At 43.6% G+C, this 10,000-nt stretch overlaps 25 non-coding genes and 17 pseudogenes across 25 annotated transcripts in view; all 42 read right to left on the reverse strand.

The window, feature by feature from the left end:
• Positions 1-31, reverse strand: part of LOC132960662 (5S ribosomal RNA) — a 118-nt gene extending 87 nt beyond the window's left edge. Inside the window, exon 1 of the ribosomal RNA XR_009667433.1 lies at positions 1-31. This exon is cut by the window's left edge and continues 87 nt beyond it. This is a non-coding gene — a ribosomal RNA (5S ribosomal RNA).
• A 123-nt stretch (positions 32-154) lies between these two features.
• Positions 155-263, reverse strand: LOC132960955 (5S ribosomal RNA; annotated as a pseudogene).
• A 123-nt stretch (positions 264-386) lies between these two features.
• LOC132960844 (5S ribosomal RNA) lies at positions 387-506 on the reverse strand (annotated as a pseudogene).
• A 121-nt stretch (positions 507-627) lies between these two features.
• LOC132961503 (5S ribosomal RNA) lies at positions 628-746 on the reverse strand. Its single transcript, XR_009667865.1, has one exon. It is a non-coding gene; the product is annotated as a 5S ribosomal RNA (ribosomal RNA).
• Positions 747-868: 122 nt separating this feature from the next.
• Positions 869-977, reverse strand: LOC132960987 (5S ribosomal RNA; annotated as a pseudogene).
• A 121-nt stretch (positions 978-1,098) lies between these two features.
• Positions 1,099-1,207, reverse strand: LOC132960839 (5S ribosomal RNA; annotated as a pseudogene).
• A 120-nt stretch (positions 1,208-1,327) lies between these two features.
• LOC132961311 (5S ribosomal RNA) lies at positions 1,328-1,446 on the reverse strand. Its single transcript, XR_009667678.1, has one exon. It is a non-coding gene; the product is annotated as a 5S ribosomal RNA (ribosomal RNA).
• A 122-nt stretch (positions 1,447-1,568) lies between these two features.
• LOC132961481 (5S ribosomal RNA) lies at positions 1,569-1,687 on the reverse strand. The gene has a single exon (XR_009667843.1). It is a non-coding gene; the product is annotated as a 5S ribosomal RNA (ribosomal RNA).
• A 122-nt stretch (positions 1,688-1,809) lies between these two features.
• On the reverse strand, positions 1,810-1,918 carry LOC132960867 (5S ribosomal RNA; annotated as a pseudogene).
• Positions 1,919-2,040: 122 nt separating this feature from the next.
• LOC132961391 (5S ribosomal RNA) lies at positions 2,041-2,159 on the reverse strand. Its single transcript, XR_009667755.1, has one exon. It is a non-coding gene; the product is annotated as a 5S ribosomal RNA (ribosomal RNA).
• Positions 2,160-2,281: 122 nt separating this feature from the next.
• On the reverse strand, positions 2,282-2,400 carry LOC132960803 (5S ribosomal RNA; annotated as a pseudogene).
• Positions 2,401-2,522: 122 nt separating this feature from the next.
• Positions 2,523-2,641, reverse strand: LOC132961034 (5S ribosomal RNA). The gene has a single exon (XR_009667480.1). It is a non-coding gene; the product is annotated as a 5S ribosomal RNA (ribosomal RNA).
• A 121-nt stretch (positions 2,642-2,762) lies between these two features.
• Positions 2,763-2,881, reverse strand: LOC132961342 (5S ribosomal RNA). The gene has a single exon (XR_009667707.1). It is a non-coding gene; the product is annotated as a 5S ribosomal RNA (ribosomal RNA).
• A 121-nt stretch (positions 2,882-3,002) lies between these two features.
• On the reverse strand, positions 3,003-3,121 carry LOC132961489 (5S ribosomal RNA). Its single transcript, XR_009667850.1, has one exon. It is a non-coding gene; the product is annotated as a 5S ribosomal RNA (ribosomal RNA).
• Positions 3,122-3,241: 120 nt separating this feature from the next.
• LOC132960683 (5S ribosomal RNA) lies at positions 3,242-3,360 on the reverse strand (annotated as a pseudogene).
• A 123-nt stretch (positions 3,361-3,483) lies between these two features.
• LOC132961220 (5S ribosomal RNA) lies at positions 3,484-3,602 on the reverse strand. The gene has a single exon (XR_009667593.1). It is a non-coding gene; the product is annotated as a 5S ribosomal RNA (ribosomal RNA).
• A 123-nt stretch (positions 3,603-3,725) lies between these two features.
• On the reverse strand, positions 3,726-3,834 carry LOC132960666 (5S ribosomal RNA; annotated as a pseudogene).
• A 122-nt stretch (positions 3,835-3,956) lies between these two features.
• On the reverse strand, positions 3,957-4,075 carry LOC132961496 (5S ribosomal RNA). The gene has a single exon (XR_009667859.1). It is a non-coding gene; the product is annotated as a 5S ribosomal RNA (ribosomal RNA).
• A 122-nt stretch (positions 4,076-4,197) lies between these two features.
• On the reverse strand, positions 4,198-4,306 carry LOC132961015 (5S ribosomal RNA; annotated as a pseudogene).
• Positions 4,307-4,428: 122 nt separating this feature from the next.
• Positions 4,429-4,547, reverse strand: LOC132960945 (5S ribosomal RNA; annotated as a pseudogene).
• A 121-nt stretch (positions 4,548-4,668) lies between these two features.
• LOC132961024 (5S ribosomal RNA) lies at positions 4,669-4,777 on the reverse strand (annotated as a pseudogene).
• Positions 4,778-4,900: 123 nt separating this feature from the next.
• Positions 4,901-5,020, reverse strand: LOC132960903 (5S ribosomal RNA; annotated as a pseudogene).
• A 122-nt stretch (positions 5,021-5,142) lies between these two features.
• LOC132960672 (5S ribosomal RNA) lies at positions 5,143-5,262 on the reverse strand. The gene has a single exon (XR_009667439.1). It is a non-coding gene; the product is annotated as a 5S ribosomal RNA (ribosomal RNA).
• A 122-nt stretch (positions 5,263-5,384) lies between these two features.
• LOC132961452 (5S ribosomal RNA) lies at positions 5,385-5,503 on the reverse strand. The gene has a single exon (XR_009667815.1). It is a non-coding gene; the product is annotated as a 5S ribosomal RNA (ribosomal RNA).
• A 123-nt stretch (positions 5,504-5,626) lies between these two features.
• Positions 5,627-5,745, reverse strand: LOC132961234 (5S ribosomal RNA). Its single transcript, XR_009667607.1, has one exon. It is a non-coding gene; the product is annotated as a 5S ribosomal RNA (ribosomal RNA).
• Positions 5,746-5,867: 122 nt separating this feature from the next.
• On the reverse strand, positions 5,868-5,976 carry LOC132960682 (5S ribosomal RNA; annotated as a pseudogene).
• Positions 5,977-6,099: 123 nt separating this feature from the next.
• Positions 6,100-6,218, reverse strand: LOC132961155 (5S ribosomal RNA). Its single transcript, XR_009667533.1, has one exon. It is a non-coding gene; the product is annotated as a 5S ribosomal RNA (ribosomal RNA).
• A 121-nt stretch (positions 6,219-6,339) lies between these two features.
• On the reverse strand, positions 6,340-6,448 carry LOC132961552 (5S ribosomal RNA; annotated as a pseudogene).
• Positions 6,449-6,570: 122 nt separating this feature from the next.
• Positions 6,571-6,679, reverse strand: LOC132960832 (5S ribosomal RNA; annotated as a pseudogene).
• A 121-nt stretch (positions 6,680-6,800) lies between these two features.
• On the reverse strand, positions 6,801-6,919 carry LOC132961136 (5S ribosomal RNA). Its single transcript, XR_009667515.1, has one exon. It is a non-coding gene; the product is annotated as a 5S ribosomal RNA (ribosomal RNA).
• A 123-nt stretch (positions 6,920-7,042) lies between these two features.
• Positions 7,043-7,161, reverse strand: LOC132961104 (5S ribosomal RNA). The gene has a single exon (XR_009667487.1). It is a non-coding gene; the product is annotated as a 5S ribosomal RNA (ribosomal RNA).
• Positions 7,162-7,284: 123 nt separating this feature from the next.
• Positions 7,285-7,403, reverse strand: LOC132961231 (5S ribosomal RNA). The gene has a single exon (XR_009667604.1). It is a non-coding gene; the product is annotated as a 5S ribosomal RNA (ribosomal RNA).
• A 123-nt stretch (positions 7,404-7,526) lies between these two features.
• LOC132960667 (5S ribosomal RNA) lies at positions 7,527-7,635 on the reverse strand (annotated as a pseudogene).
• Positions 7,636-7,756: 121 nt separating this feature from the next.
• Positions 7,757-7,875, reverse strand: LOC132961314 (5S ribosomal RNA). Its single transcript, XR_009667681.1, has one exon. It is a non-coding gene; the product is annotated as a 5S ribosomal RNA (ribosomal RNA).
• Positions 7,876-8,228: 353 nt separating this feature from the next.
• Positions 8,229-8,347, reverse strand: LOC132961414 (5S ribosomal RNA). Its single transcript, XR_009667777.1, has one exon. It is a non-coding gene; the product is annotated as a 5S ribosomal RNA (ribosomal RNA).
• Positions 8,348-8,469: 122 nt separating this feature from the next.
• On the reverse strand, positions 8,470-8,588 carry LOC132960655 (5S ribosomal RNA). Its single transcript, XR_009667428.1, has one exon. It is a non-coding gene; the product is annotated as a 5S ribosomal RNA (ribosomal RNA).
• A 121-nt stretch (positions 8,589-8,709) lies between these two features.
• LOC132961532 (5S ribosomal RNA) lies at positions 8,710-8,828 on the reverse strand. Its single transcript, XR_009667893.1, has one exon. It is a non-coding gene; the product is annotated as a 5S ribosomal RNA (ribosomal RNA).
• Positions 8,829-8,951: 123 nt separating this feature from the next.
• On the reverse strand, positions 8,952-9,060 carry LOC132960751 (5S ribosomal RNA; annotated as a pseudogene).
• A 123-nt stretch (positions 9,061-9,183) lies between these two features.
• On the reverse strand, positions 9,184-9,302 carry LOC132961011 (5S ribosomal RNA). The gene has a single exon (XR_009667478.1). It is a non-coding gene; the product is annotated as a 5S ribosomal RNA (ribosomal RNA).
• A 122-nt stretch (positions 9,303-9,424) lies between these two features.
• LOC132961162 (5S ribosomal RNA) lies at positions 9,425-9,543 on the reverse strand. Its single transcript, XR_009667539.1, has one exon. It is a non-coding gene; the product is annotated as a 5S ribosomal RNA (ribosomal RNA).
• Positions 9,544-9,664: 121 nt separating this feature from the next.
• On the reverse strand, positions 9,665-9,783 carry LOC132961525 (5S ribosomal RNA). Its single transcript, XR_009667886.1, has one exon. It is a non-coding gene; the product is annotated as a 5S ribosomal RNA (ribosomal RNA).
• Positions 9,784-9,905: 122 nt separating this feature from the next.
• The window catches only part of LOC132961274 (5S ribosomal RNA), a 119-nt gene continuing 24 nt past the window's right edge, over positions 9,906-10,000 (reverse strand). Inside the window, exon 1 of the ribosomal RNA XR_009667644.1 lies at positions 9,906-10,000. This exon is cut by the window's right edge and continues 24 nt beyond it. This is a non-coding gene — a ribosomal RNA (5S ribosomal RNA).

A 10,000-nucleotide genomic window follows, 5' to 3' on the forward strand; every position in this document is an offset into this window, starting at 1 on the left:
CGGGCGTATTCAGGGTGGTATGGCTGTAAGCCATTATTGTCTGCAGACAGGGGCCTTTTAAAGATGTCATGCCCTTGATTCTGGCTCAATTTTTGGACATGTGAATATGTCTCTCTATGATAAAAAAAAAACATATGATCAAAAAAATAAAAAAAGCTTACAGCGTCTGGTATTCCCAGGCGGTCTCCCATCCAAGTACTAACCAGGCCCGACCCTGCTTAGCTTCCAAGATTGGACGAATTCAGGGTGGTTTGGCCGTAAGCCATTATTGTGTGCAGAAAGGGGCCTTTTAAAGATGTCATGCCCTTGATTCTGGCTGAATTTTTGGACATGTGAATATGTCTCTATATGATAAAAAAAAAAACATATGATCAAAAAAATGAAACAGCTTACAGCATTTGGTATTCCACAGGCGGTCTCCCATCCAAGTACTAACGAGGCCCGACCCTGCATAGCTTCCGAGATCGGACGAGATCGGGCGTGTTCAGGGTGGTATGGCCGTAAGCCATTATTGTGTGCAGAAAGGGGCCTTTTAAAGATGTCATGCCCTTGATTCTGGCTGAATTTTTGGACATGTGAATATGTCTCTATATGATAAAAAAAAACATGTGATCAAAAAAATGAAAAAGCTTACAGCACCTGGTATTCCCAGGCGGTCTCCCATCCAAGTACTAACCAGGCACGACCCTACTTAGTTTCCGAGATCGGACGAGATCGGGCGTGTTAAGGGTGGTATGGCCGTAAGCTGTTATTGTGTGCAGAAAGGGGCCTTTTAAAGATGTCATGCTCTTGATTCTGGCTGAATTTTTGGACATGTGAATATGTCTCTATATGATAAAAAAAAAACATATCATCAAAAACATGAAGAAGCTTACAGCACCTGGTATTCCCAGGCTGTCTCCCATCCAAGTACTAACCTGGCCCGACCCTGCTTACCTTCTGAGATCGGACGAGTTCAGGGTTGTATGGCCGTAAGCCATTATTGTGTGCAGAAAGGGGCCTTTTAAAGATGTCATGCCCTTGATTCTGGCTGAATTTTTGGACATGTGAATATGTCTCTATATGATAAAAAAAAACATATGATCAAAAAAATGAAAAAGCTTACAGAACCTGGTATTCCCAGGCGGTCTCCCATCTAAGTACTAACCAGGCCCGACCCTGCTTAGCTTCCGAGATCGGACGAGTTCAGGGTGGTATGGCCGTAAGCCATTATTGTGTGCAGAAATGGGCCTTAAAGATGTCATTCCCTTGTTTCTGTCTGAATTTTTGGACATGTGAATATGTCTCTATATGATAAAAAAAAAACATATGATCAAAAAAATGAAAAAGCTTACAGCACCTGGTATTCCCAGGCGGTCTCCCATCCAAGTACTAACCAGGCCCGACCTTGCTTAGCTTCCGAGATCGGACAAGATCGGGCGTGTTCAGGGTGGTATGGCCGTAAGCCATTATTGTGTGCAGACAGGGGCCTTTTAAAGATGTCATGCCCTTGATTCTGGCTGAATTTTTGGACATGTGAATATGTCTCTCTATGATAAAAAAAAAACATATGATCAAAAAAATGAAAAAGCTTACAGCACCTGGTATTCCCAGGCGGTCTCCCATCCAAGTACTAACCAGGCCCGACCTTGCTAAGCTTCCGAGATCGGACAAGATCGGGCGTGTTCAGGGTGGTATGGCCGTAAGCCATTATTGTGTGCAGACAGGGGCCTTTTAAAGATGTCATGCCCTTGATTCTGGCTGAATTTTTGGACATGTGAATATGTCTCTCTATGATAAAAAAAAAACATATGATCAAAAAAATGAAAAAGCTTATAGCACCTGGTATTCCCAGGCGGTCTCCCATCCAAGTACTAACCAGGCCCGACCCTGCTTAGCTTCCGAGATCGGACAAGTTCAGGGTGGTATGGCCATAAGTCATTATTGTGTGCAGAAAGGGGCCTTTTAAAGATGTCATGCCCTTGATTCTGGCAGAATTTTTGGACATGTGAATATGTCTCTATATGATAAAAAAAAAACATATGATCAAAAAAATGAAAAAACTTACAGCACCTGGTATTCCCAGGCGGTCTCCCATCCAGGTACTAACCAGGCCCTACCCTGCATAGCTTCCGAGATCGGACGAGATCAGGCGTGTTCAGGGTGGTATGGCCGTAAGCCATTATTGTGTGCAGAGAGGGGCCTTTTAAAGATGTCATGCCCTTGATTCTGGCTGAATTTTTGGACATGTGAATATGTCTCTATATGATAAAAAAAAAACATATGATCAAAAAAATGAAAAAGGTTACAGCGTCTGGTATTCCCAGGCGGTCTCCCATCCAAGTACTAACCAGGCACGACCCTACTTAGTTTCCGAGATCGGACGAGATCGGGCGTGTTAAGGGTGGTATGGCCGTAAGCTGTTATTGTGTGCAGAAAGGGGCCTTTTAAAGATGTCATGCCCTTGATTCTGGCTGAATTTTTGGACATGTGAATATGTCTCTATATGATAAAAAAAAAACATATGATCAAAAAAATGAAAAAGCTTACAGCACCTGGTATTCCCAGGCGGTCTCCCATCCAAGTACTAACCAGGCCCTACCCTGCTTAGCTTCCGAGATCGGACGAGATCAGGCGTGTTCAGGGTGGTATGGCCATAAGCCATTATTGTGTGCAGACAGGGGCCTTTTAAAGATGTCATGCCCTTGATTCTGGCTGAATTTTTGGACATGTGAATATGTCTCTATATGATAAAAAAAAACATATGATCAAAAAAATGAAAATGCTTACAGCACCTGGTATTCCCAGGCGGTCTCCCATCCAAGTACTAACCAGGCCCGACCCTGCTTAGCTTCCGAGAACGGACAAGATCGGGCGTGTTCAGGGTGGTATGGCCGTAAGCCATTATTGTGTGCAGACAGGGGCCTTTTAAAGATGTCATGCCCTTGATTCTGGCTGAATTTTTGGACATGTGAATATGTCTCTATATGATAAAAAAAAACATATGATCAAAAAAATGAAAATGCTTACAGCACCTGGTATTCCCAGGTGGTCTCCCATCAAAGTACTATCCAGGCCCGACCCTGCTTAGCTTCCGAGATCGGACGAGATCGGGCGTGTTCAGGGTGGTATGGCCGTAAGCTATTATTGTGTGCAGACAGGGGCCTTTTAAAGATGTCATGCCCTTGATTCTGGCTGAATTTGTGGACATGTGAATATGTCTCTCTATGATAAAAAAAACATATGATCAAAAAAATAAAAAAGCTTACAGCATCTGGTATTCCCAGGCGGTCTCCCATTCAAGTACTAACCAGGCCCGACCCTGCTTAGCTTCCGAGATGGGACGAGATCGGACGTGTTAAGGGTGGTATGGCCGTAAGCCATTATTGTGTGCAGAGAGGGGCCTTTTAAAGATGTTATGCCCTTGATTCTGGCTGAATTTTTGGACATGTGAATATGTCTCTATATGATAAAAAAAAAAACATATGATCAAAAAAATGAAAAAGCTTACAGCACCTGGTATTCCCAGGCGGTCTCCCATCCAAGTACTAACCAGGCCCGACCCTGCTTAGCTTCCGAGATCGGACGAGATCAGGTGTGTTCAGGGTGGTATGGCCGTAAGCTATTATTGTGTGCAGACAGCGGCCTTTTAAAGATCTCATGCCCTTGATTCTGGCTGAATTTTTGGACATGTGAATATGTCTCTATATGATAAAAAAAGAACATATGATCAAAAAAAATGAAAAAGCTTACAGCACCTGGTATTCCCAGGCGGTCTCCCATCCAAGTACTAACCAGGCCCAACCCTGCTTAGCTTCCGAGATCGGACGTGTTCAGGGTGGTATGGCCGTAAGCCATTATTGTATGCAGAAAGGGGCCTTTTAAAGATGTCATGCCCTTGATTCTGGCTGAATTTTTGGACATGTGAATATGTCTCTATATGATAAAAAAAAAACATATGATCAAAAAAATGAAAAAACTTACAGCACCTGGTATTCCCAGGCGGTCTCCCATCCAAGTACTAACCAGGCTCTACCCTGCTTAGCTTCCGAGATCGGACTAGATCAGGCGTGTTCAGGGTGGTATGGCCGTAAGCCATTATTGTGTGCAGACAGGGGCCTTTTAAAGATGTCATGCCCTTGATTCTGGCTGAATTTTTGGACATGTGAATATGTCTCTCTATGATAAAAAAAAACATATGATCAAAAAAATAAAAAAAGCATACAGCGTCTGGTATTCCCAGGCGGTCTCCCATCCAAGTACTAACCAGGCCCGACCCTGCTTAGCTTCCAAGATCGGACGAGTTCAGGGTGGTTTGGCCGTAAGCCATTATTGTGTGCAGAAAGGGGCCTTTTAAAGATGTCATGCCCTTGATTCTGGCTAAATTTTTGGACATGTGAATATGTCTCTATATGATAAAAAAAAAACATATGATCAAAAAAATGAAAAAGCTTACAGCGTCTGGTATTCCCAGGCGGTCTCCCATCCAAGTACTAACCAGGCACGACCCTACTTAGTTTCGGAGATCGGACGAGATAGGGCGTGTTAAGGGTGGTATGGCCGTAAGCCGTTATTGTGTGCAGAAAGGTGCCTTTTAAAGATGTCATGCCCTTGATTCTGGCTGAATTTTTGGACATGTGAATATGTCTCTCTATGATAAAATAAAACATATGATCAAAAAAATGAAAAAGCTTACAGCACCTGGTATTCCTAGGCGGTCTCCCATCCAAGTATTAACCAGGCCCGACCCTGCTTTGCTTCTGAGATCGGGCGTGTTCAGGGTGGTATGGACGTAAGGCATTATTGTGTGCAGAAAGGGGCCTTTTAAAGATGTCATGCCCTTGATTCTGGCTGAATTTTTGGACATGTGAATATGTCTCTATATGATAAAAAAAAAAACATATGATCAAAAAAATGAAACAGCTTACAGCATTTGATATTCCACAGGCGGTCTCCCATCCAAGTACTAACGAGGCCCGACCCTGCATAGCTTCCGAGATCGGACGAGATCGGGCGTGTTCAGGGTGGTATGGCCGTAAGCCATTATTGTGTGCAGAAAGGGGCCTTTTAAAGATGTCATGCCCTTGATTCTGGCTGAATTTTTGGACATGTGAATATGTCTCTCTATGATAAAAAAAAAACACATGATCAAAAAAATTAAACAGCTTACAGCATCTGGTATTCCACAGGCGGTCTCCCATCCAAGTACTAACCAGGCACTACCCTGCTTAGCTTCCGAGATCGGACGAGATCAGGCGTGTTCAGGGTGGTATGGCCGTAAGCCATTATTGTGCGCAGAAAGGGGCCTTTTAAAGATGTCATGCCCTTGATTCTGGCTGAATTTTTGGACATGTGAATATGTCTCTATATGATAAAAAAAAACATATGATCAAACAAAATGAAAAAGCTTACAGCACCTGGTATTCCCAGGCGGTCTCCCATCCAAGTACTAACCAGGCCCGACCCTGCTTAGCTTCTCAGATCGGACGAGATCGGGCGTGTTCAGGGTGGTATGGCCGTAAGCCATTATTGTGTGCAGAAAGGGGCCTTTTAAAGATGTCATGCCCTTGATTCTGGTTGAATTTTTGGACATGTGAATATGTCTCTATATGATAAAAAAAAATCATATGATCAAAAAAAATTTAAAAGCTTACAGCACCTGGTATTCCCAGGCGGTCTCCCATCCAAGTACTAACAAGGCCCGACCCTGCTTAGCTTCCGAGATCGGACGAGATCGGGCGTGTTCAGGGTGGTATGGCTGTAAGCCATTTTTGTATGCAGAAAGGGGCCTTTTAAAGATGTCATGCCCTTGATTCTGGCTGAATTTTTGGACATGTGAATATGTCTCTATATGATAAAAAAAAACATATGATCAAACAAAATGAAAAAGCTTACAGCACCTGGTATTCCCAGGCGGTCTCCCATCCAAGTACTAACCAGGCCCGACCCTGCTTAGCTTCCGAGATCGGACGTGTTCAGGGTGGTATGGCTGTAAGCCATTATTGTATGCAGAAAGGGGCCTTTTAAAGATGTCATGCCCTTGATTCTGGCTGAATTTTTGGACATGTGAATATGTCTCTATATGACAAAAAAAAATCATATGATCAAAAAAAATTAAAAAGCTTACAGCACCTGGTATTCCCAGGCGGTCTCCCATCCAAGTACTAACCAGGCCCGACCCTGCTTAGCTTCCGAGATCGGACGAGATCGGGCGTGTTCAGGGTGGTATGGCCATAAGTCATTATTGTATGCAGAAAGGGGCCTTTTAAAGATGTCATGCCCTTGATTCTGGCTGAATTTTTGGACATGTGAATATGTCTCTATATGATAAAAAAAAACATATCATCAAAAAAATGAAAAAGCTTACAGCACCTGGTATTCCCAGGCGGTCTCCCATCCAAGTACTAACCAGGCCCGACCCTGCTTAGCTTCCGAGATCGGGCGTGTTCAGGGTGGTATGGCCGTAAGCCATTATTGTGTGCAGAAAGGGGCCTTTTAAAGATGTCATGCCCTGGATTCTGGCTGAATTTTTGGACATGTGAATATGTCTCTATATGAAAAAAAAAAAACATATGATCAAAAAAATGAAAAAGCTTACAGCACCTGGTATTCCTAGGCGGTCTCCCATCCAAGTACTAACCAGGCCTGACCTTGCTTAGCTTCCGAGATCGGGCGTGTTCAGGGTGGTATGGCCGTAAGCCATTATTGTGTGCAGACAGGGGCCTTTTAAAGATGTCATGCCCTTGATTCTGGCTGAATTTTTGGACATTTGAATATGTCTCTATATGATAAAAAAAACATATGATCAAAAAAAATGAAAAAGCTTACAGCACCTGGTATTCCCAGGCGGTCTCCCATCCAAGTACTAACCAGGCCCGACCCTGCTTAGCTTCCGAGATCAGACGAGATCGGGCGTGTTCAGGGTGGTATGGCCGTAAGCCATTATTGTATGCAGAAAGGGGCCTTTTAAAGATGTCATGCCCTTGATTCTGGCTGAATTTTTGGACATGTGAACATGTCTCTATATGATAAAAAAAAAAACATATGATCAAAAAAATGAAAAAACTTACAGCACCTGGTATTCCCAGGCGGTCTCCCATCCAAGTACTAACCAGGCCCTACCCTGCTTAGCTTCCGAGATCGGACGAGATCGGGCGTGTTAAGGGTGGTATGGCCGTAAGCCATTATTGTGTGCAGAGAGGGGCCTTTTAAAGATGTTATGCCCTTGATTCTGGCTGAATTTTTGGACATGTGAATATGTCTCTATATGATAAAAAAAAAAACATATGATCAAAAAAATGAAAAAGCTTACAGCACCTGGTATTCCCAGGCGGTCTCCCATCCAAGTACTAACCAGGCCCGACCCTGCTTAGCTTCCGAGATCGGACGAGATCAGGTGTGTTCAGGGTGGTATGGCCGTAAGCTATTATTGTGTGCAGACAGGGGCCTTTTAAAGATCTCATGCCCTTGATTCTGGCTGAATTTTTGGACATGTGAATATGTCTCTATATGATAAAAAAAGAACATATGATCAAAAAAAATGAAAAAGCTTACAGCACCTGGTATTCCCAGGCGGTCTCCCATCCAAGTACTAACCAGGCCCAACCCTGCTTAGCTTCCGAGATCGGACGTGTTCAGGGTGGTATGGCCGTAAGCCATTATTGTATGCAGAAAGGGGCCTTTTAAAGATGTCATGCCCTTGATTCTGGCTGAATTTTTGGACATGTGAATATGTCTCTATATGATAAAAAAAAACATATGATCAAAAAAATGAAAAAACTTACAGCACCTGGTATTCCCAGGCGGTCTCCCATCCAAGTACTAACCAGGCCCTACCCTGCTTAACTTCCGAGATCGGAGGAGATCAGGCGTGTTCAGGGTGGTACGGCCGTAAGCTGTTATTGTGTGCAGACAGGGGCCTTTTAAAGATCTCATGCCCTTGATTCTGGCTGAATTTTTGGACATGTGAATATGTCTCTATATGATAAAAAAAGAACATATGATCAAAAAAAATTAAAAAGCTTACAGCACCTGGTATTCCCAGGCGGTCTCCCATCCAAGTACTAACCAGGCCAGACGCTGCTTAGCTTCCGAGATCGGACAAGTTCAGGGTGGTATGTCCTTAAGCCATTATTGTGTGCAGAAAGGGGCCTTTTAAAGATGTCATGCCCTTGATTCTGGCTGAATTTTTGGACATGTGAATATGTCTCTATATGATAAAAAAAACATATGATCAAAAAAAATGAAAAAGCTTACAGCACCTGGTATTCCCAGGCGGTCTCCCATCCAAGTACTAACCAGGCCCGACCCTGCTTAGCTTCCGAGATCGGACGAGATCGGGCGTGTTCAGGGTGGTATGGCCGTAAGCCATTATTGTGCGCAGAAAGGGGCCTTTTAAAGATGTCATGCCCTTGATTCTGGCTGAATTTTTGGACATGTGAATATGTCTCTATATGATGAAAAAAAACATATGATCAAACAAAATGAAAAAGCTTACAGCACCTGGTATTCCCAGGCGGTCTCCTATCCAAGTACTAACCAGGCCCGACCCTGCTTAGCTTCTCAGATCGGACGAGATCGGGCATGTTCAGGGTGGTATGGCCGTAAGCCATTATTGTATGCAGAAAGGGGCCTTTTAAAGATATCATGCCCTTGATTCTGGCTGAATTTGTGGACATGTGAATATGTCTCTATATGATAAAAAAAAACATATGATCAAAAAAATAAAAAAGCTTACAGCACCTGGTATTCCCAGGCGGTCTCCCATCCAAGTACTAACCAGGCCCGACCCTGCATAGCTTCCGAGATCGGACTAGATCGGACGAGTTCAGGGTGGTATGACCGTAAGCCATTATTGTGTGCAGAAAGGGGCCTTTTAAAGATGTCATGCCCTTGATTCTGGTTGAATTTTTGGACATGTGAATATGTCTCTATATGATAAAAAAAAATCATATGATCAAAAAAAATTAAAAAGCTTACAGCACCTGGTATTCCCAGGCGGTCTCCCATCCAAGTACTAACCAGGCCCGACCCTGATTAGCTTCCGAGATCGGACGTGTTCAGGGTGGTATGGCTGTAAGCCATTATTGTATGCAGAAAGGGGCCTTTTAAAGATGTCATGCCCTTGATTCTGGCTGAATTTTTGGACATGTGAATATGTCTCTATATGACAAAAAAAAATCATATGATCAAAAAAAATGAAAAAGCTTACAGCACCTGGTATTCCCAGGCGGTCTCCCATCCAAGTACTAACCAGGCCCTACCCTGCTTAGCTTCCGAGATCGGACAAGATCGGGCGTGTTCAGGGTGGTATGGCCGTAAGCCATTATTGTGTGCAGAAAGGGGCCTTTTAAAGATGTTATGCCCTTGATTCTGGCTGAATTTTTGGACATGTGAATATGTCTCTATATGATAAAAAAAAACATATGATCAAACAAAATGAAAAAGCTTACAGCACCTGGTATTCCCAGGCGGTCTCCCATCCAAGTACTAACCAGGCCCGACCCTGCTTAGCTTCTGAGATCGGACGAGATCGGGCGTGTTCAGGGTGGTATGGCCGTAAGCCATTATTGTGTGCAGAAAGGGGCCTTTTAAAGATGTCATGCCCTTGATTCTGGCTGAATTTTTGGACATGTGAATATGTCTCTATATGATAAAAAAAAACATATGATCAAAAAAATGAAAAAGCTTACAGCACCTGGTATTCCCAGGCGGTCTCCCATCCAAGTACTAACCAGGCCCGACCCTGCATAGCTTCCTAGATCGGACGAGATCTGGCGTGTTCAGGGTGGTATGGCCGTAAGCCATTATTGTGTGCAGAAAGGGGCCTTTTAAAGATGTCATGCCCTTGATTCTGGCTAAATTTTTGGACATGTGAATATGTCTCTATATGATAAAAAAAAAACATATGATCAAAAAAATGAAAAAGCTTATAGCACCTGGTATTCCCAGGCGGTCTCCCATCCAAGTACTAACCAGGCCCGACCCTGTTTAGCTTCCGAGATCAGACGAGATCGGGCGT

Source organism: Labrus mixtus, unplaced genomic scaffold, assembly GCF_963584025.1.
Source record: "Labrus mixtus unplaced genomic scaffold, fLabMix1.1 SCAFFOLD_30, whole genome shotgun sequence".
Classification (NCBI taxonomy): Eukaryota; Metazoa; Chordata; class Actinopteri; order Labriformes; family Labridae; genus Labrus; species Labrus mixtus.